At 37.0% G+C, this 6,000-nt stretch overlaps 1 protein-coding gene across 5 annotated transcripts in view; it reads right to left on the reverse strand.

The window, feature by feature from the left end:
* The window catches only part of LOC141575624 (guanylate-binding protein 6-like), a 32,729-nt gene extending 28,161 nt beyond the window's left edge, over window positions 1-4,568 (reverse strand). For all 5 annotated transcript variants that reach the window (XM_074355270.1, XM_074355269.1, XM_074355271.1 and 2 more), the window contains exon 1: window positions 4,421-4,568. The gene's annotated coding sequence lies outside the window, so the exon portion shown is untranslated. The remainder of the gene's footprint in view (window positions 1-4,420) is intronic.
* Window positions 4,569-6,000: the final 1,432 nt, after the last annotated feature.

Here is a 6,000-nt window from a genome sequence, read left to right on the forward strand (position 1 = left end):
CTGTGCACCTGGGGAAACACTAACAGGAAAAGGAAGACTGTGCAAACAGTACCTAACCCTGAGGAGTGAGTGAGTCAAGCCACAGACTGGGCATCCCAGTCCTGGGGTCCTACACGGAGGAGACAAGTCCCCTTGGCTACTTGGAGAAAGACTGAAACAGAAAGGCTGGAGAAGCCTAGACTAGAAAGAGTGAATGGGTGCTGGTTTGCCACCAGACAGATTGGAGACAGGTCTGCTCTAGCAACTAACACCTTATTATACTCTCCAGGAATATATTCTATGCAAATAACAACAAAAAGTGTACTTTTGTGGTTATATCTATAAGAGATAAAAGAGAATGTATTTCAAGCACTGTTAAAAGAGACAAAGAAGGACATTATGTTAAAAGAGTCAAGTTTATCTAGAAGATAAAACGATTCTAAATATGTATACCTGAACATCAGAGTTCCAAAATATATGAAATAAACATTGACAGAATTGAGCAACAGATCACTCAACAATAATAGGACAGTTTAATACCCTACTTGTAATAATAGGTAGAAAAAACAGACAGAAGGTCAAGAACAAAATAGAGGACTTGAACAACACTATTGATTAATTGAACCTAATAGACTTATATAGAACATTCCCATTCAACAACAAGAGAACACATGTTTTCCCAGATGGGCATGGAATATTTCCAAGGATAGACCATATTTTAGGCCACAAAACAAGTCTTAACAAATTTAAAAAGGTTAAAATCATACAAAGTATCTTTTCTGAGCCCAATGAAATGAAACTGGAAATTAATAGATGGAGTAAAACTGCAAAATTTACAATTATGTGAAAACTAAACAAAACAAAATTAGGAGTAAAAATAAATTACCTCAACATAAGGAAGGCTATATGTGGAAAACACACAGCTAACATCATCCTCATAGGTAAAATATTGAAGCCTTTTCCCACCGTCCTGCCTCCCCTTTTTCAGAAGGAGGCTGCACACTTTAGGTCAATGTTCCCACACATTTGCCCCTTCTTCCACTTGCCACTCTTCTTTTGTTTCAGGATGTCCTGAATCTTGAGAGATTTAGGTCAAAATGGTTAGCTGAGAAGGGTCAGGATTTTGCAACTTAATCCCGTAAGTGAAAATAAGACTGAAAATGTAAATATTGTTTTATATTATATTGAGAGAAATATACATATACTTAGAGAGAAAAGCAAATGTAGCAAAATGCCACCAGTGAGTAAATCTAGGTGAAAAGAATATGAGATTTCCTTGTAATTGTTTTCCAAGGCAAAATTTGACTTTAAATATTAAGTATTAAAAGCACAATTATGCCGTGGTTTTTCTGGCATATTTTTGATTGGCATTATATTAAAAGTTCCCTATAATATCTACGCATATTTCATAATCAGGTTAAATAAACATGATATTATACTCAAATGTCTCAACTATTCATTTCCATATTTATAGGTCAAGTATTCAAGATGCCTCAAATACTATCAAAAAATACTTTTTAAAAATACCAGCTTTATCAGTTACTAATGTGGCCTTAAACAAAAAGCTTCATCTAACTAAACCTGAGTTTTTAAGATTAATTATAGGGGTAATATGAAAAAAATGGTAAGTCCAGTCTGGAGGATGTTTTGATAATAAAATTAGATAACTATAAGCTTATATATGAGCATAGCATGTGGCACAAAATGGGATTTCAGTGCATGTTTACTGAATTAGATGGTGATTTATCCAAAATAATTGCACTAAACAAATTGGGTTACACATTTGAACACAATCTGCAAACTTTAGGTTACTAAAAACAAAGTCTATATATATATTTTTTTTTATCAGAGCAAAGCAGCAAGGAAATTCAAACACTGCTCCAGCACCATCTCCTTTTGTCTGATTCTTCATTGTGGGAGCAAAGAATACAAAGGTAAAACAGGATCCTCTAACAGCTACATTATAATGACTAGAATTTTCCAGTTCCCTCTTTAAAGGGAAAACTAAAGGAAGATACAGAAAAATGTGAGAGAAACAACTTTATAAAAACCAGGTCTGTGGAATAGAATAAAGAACACAGAAATGAACCCACAAAGATTTGGTCAACTAATCTTAGACAAAGGAGGCAAGAATATACAATGGAATAAAGACAGTCTCTTCAGCAAATGATGTTGGGAAAACTGGACAGCAGCATGTAAATCAATGAAGCTAGAACACTCCCTTACATGATACACAAAAATAAACTCAAAATGGATCAAAGATTTAAACATAAGACAAGATACAATAAACATCTTAGAAGAAAACACAGACAAAATGTTACCTGACATACATCTGAAAAATATTCTCCTAGAACAGTCTACTCAAGCAATAGAAATAAAAGCAAGAATAAACAAATGGGACCTAATGAAACTTACAAGCATCTGCACAGCAAAGGAAACCATAAGTAAAACAAAAAGACAACCAAAGGAATGGGAGAACATTTTTGCAAATATGAAACCAACAAAAGCTCGATCTCCAGAATATATAAGCAGCTCCTACAACATAATAAGAAACAAACAAACAACCCAATCGAAAAATGGGCAGAAGAGCTAAACAAGAATTCTCTAAGGAAGACATACAAATGACCAATAGGCACAAGAAAAAATGCTCAATATCACTAATTATCAGAGAAATTCAAATCAAAACTATGATGAGGTATCATCTCACAGCAGCCAGAATGGCCATCATTCAGAAGTCCACAAATGACAAATACTGGAGAGGCTGTGGAGAAAAGGGAAACCTTCTACAATGCTGATGTGAATGCAGTTTGGTGCAGCCACTGTGGAAAACAGTATGTAGATTCCTCAAAAGACTAGGAATAGACTTAATATATGACACAGTGATCCCACTCCTGGGCATATATCTAGAAGGAACCCTACTTCAGGATGACACCTGCACCCCAATATTCATAGCAGCACTATTTACAATAGCCAAGACATGGAAACAGCTTAAATGTCCATTAACAGATGACTGGATAAAGAAGTAGTGGTATATTTATACAATGGAATACTATTCAGCCATAAAAACAAAAACATAATGCCATTTGCAGCAACATGGATGTTCCTGGAGAATGTCATTCTAAGTGAAGTAAGACAGAAAGAGAAAGAAAAATACCATATGAGATCTCTCATATGTGGAATCTAAAAAAATTTTTAAAAGAAAATAAGTACAAAATAGAGACAGACTCATAGACATAGAATACAAACTTGTGGTTGCCTAGGGGGCGGGTCGGGGGAAGGGACAGAATAGGAGTTCAAAATTTGTAGATACTGACAGGCATATGCAGAATAGATAAACAGGATTATACTGTATAACACGAGGAAATATATACAAGATCTTTTGGTAGCTCATAGTGAAAAAATGTGACAATGAATATATGTATGTTCATGTAAAATTGAAAAATTCTGCTCTACACTGGCATTTGACACAACATTGTAAAATGACTATAACTCAATAAAAATGTTTAAAAAAAAAAGGCCTATGATTTCTTAGCTGTGAATTAGCCACATAATTTTTAACATCAAATTTACAAACTACAGCTCTTCAATCCTGTTCCAGGTTGGTTTTCAAAATGGGATCTACAGGAAAAAAAATCACCCGAAGGGATTGTTAAACCTAGGTTGTGTATATATAAAACATGCTACAAATGATTCCAATGTTATTATGAAAAACAAACCCACAAATGCGAGGGCGGGGGTTGAGGAAGAGGGGAAGAGAGAGAATAAGAGGGAGGAAGAGTGAGCCAGAGAGACAGAAAGAGAAAGAGAGTTTTGACGTGATCATAATGTTTAACTAATAAAGATCAGGGGTGAGGGGACTAAATTTATCTCTACACAGAGATTTACAGAGCTCTCACTGTAAGCTTTCTTAAATTGACTAATAGAAATATTAAAAAGAAACTATCTCTATAGATGACAGTTCCCTATAACCTCCTTGCCAGGGACTCTCTTATTCTCTGAATTCTAATGCCAACCCACAGAACTTGACAGAGAAAGACAGGCAGGCTCCCAGGAGGACTCTTTTAAGGAGCAGCACATCCAGGGGTACACAGTGTGCCTGGCTGTCACCTTGCAGCTGCCACTGGTCCATACAGAGAAGCTGAACTTCTCTCGAACTAAAGCCAGCCACAGACCCCTGCATGCCAGACAGCAGGCCACTTGCCCTTCTTCAGGTGTCACTTTGAATCTGAAATCAATCTTGCAAATTACTACATACAGAAGAGATAAGCAACAAAGTCCTACCGAACTATATTCAGCATCTTGTAATAACTTATAAAGAAAAAGAATATATATGAATCACTGTGCTGTACACCAGAAACTAACACAGCATTGTAAATCAACTATATTTCAATAAAAAAAAAAGAAATCAATTTTGTGCTGCACGTAAAAGACAAGGACATACCTGCTCCGCACACTGGGGGTACAAGAAATGTTCTCAGTGGCTTCTTACACTTTGCTCACTAGCTCCTCCCACCTGTCTGTCTCTTCTTCATCAAAGCTAAAAAAGAGTAAGGTGGTTCATCTCTTCTTGGTCCATCTAGTATGATAGTAATAAAACTGAAGCTGAAAGCAAAAGTAATTCAGGCTGTTTTTCAGTTAGCAGAGTCATGCTAGATCTACTGATTACAGCATGAATATGGGTGTGTGGTTCGTGGTGAGAGGAGATTAGAAAAAGTTATTTAATAGTCACATCTTAACACATGCCACCACTTTCTGTGGGCCGCCCTGAACTGGAAGGCCTTCATAGCCCCACTTCTTGATACATCTCTCCCCCATATAAGGTTGCCAAATGTGACTTAACTTTCCTTGGCAAACAAGAAAAATAGAAAATGCATGGCACAAATGTAAGCAAGGCTGTATACAACAAGTATATTTCAAGCATTTTCCTCTTGGCGAGGATCCCTGGGTATTTTTGTTAGTGAAGGTCTTTTAAGATTTTAAATCTGTTCCTTAGTATATACGTTTAAATGAATATATTTTATCATAAATAGAAAATAAAGATTAAAGATGAAAATGAACAACCTATTGTATTATCTGGAGATGCTCACTATTGGCATTTTGCTCAGCATGCCTGTACTTCCCTAACATATGGATCCTCTCCTAACATAGATATCCTCTTTACACAGGAATTTAGCCAATTGGACCAGTTCCAAAGGGATGCATTTGGTCAGATAAAAAAAGTGACTGGGTGCACACATGTGTTTGTGAGAAAGAAAATGGAGCAGTGTATCAGAGAAAGATGAGAGGTGCAGCACTGATATGGCCAAGGACGCCAGGCTGTGAGGGTACAGGGAGTCCTCCTCCTCTCTCCTTTTCTCTACCTTCCTCACCACTCTCCGTGCCTATGGGAACATCTTCATAAAAGGCCAGATAGTAAATATTTTAGACTTTTTGAGACATAGGGTCACTGTCGCAACTATTCAGTGAAAGCATTCATACAATAGGTAAACAAATGGGCATAGCTATATTCCAGTAAGACTTTGTTTACAAAAGTGGACAATGGGAAGCCATCCTGGTTTAGGTAAATGTGATGCTACGATATGCCAGTGGTTGTCATCAGCTCATGAATGTATCATTGTCTTACAAGCCGAGTAAAATGGTCCAAGTACAGAATCTCAGGCTGAGTGTCTGCTTCTAGTGCCATTTGGGTTAAACAGCATCTAAATATCCTCATTGTCTTGGAGCAGAGATACAGAAAAGGAATGTGTGTACTGTCCATGTGTCTACGCATCATCCACATGAGTTCCTGCCTGATCTCCAAGCCATGAATCCACACATCTATGCCAGTAACTGTCTCACTCCCAACATCATAGCACTTCCAGTAGCTCCTAGATTGACCAAAGAGAAACAAAAAGTGATGGAATACAGTCAGTGGCAGTGAGGTAGAGCCTGGTTTGGTGTGTGACATCTGCCCAGGTCTGCAAGCCTCTGTGAGTGAGCGAAGAATCCTGACATCTGGGTACATGTCAAGGTGACCATAAA

The sequence above is a fragment of the Camelus bactrianus genome, chromosome 30 (genome assembly GCF_048773025.1).
Source record: "Camelus bactrianus isolate YW-2024 breed Bactrian camel chromosome 30, ASM4877302v1, whole genome shotgun sequence".
In the NCBI taxonomy this organism is placed as follows: Eukaryota; Metazoa; Chordata; class Mammalia; order Artiodactyla; family Camelidae; genus Camelus; species Camelus bactrianus.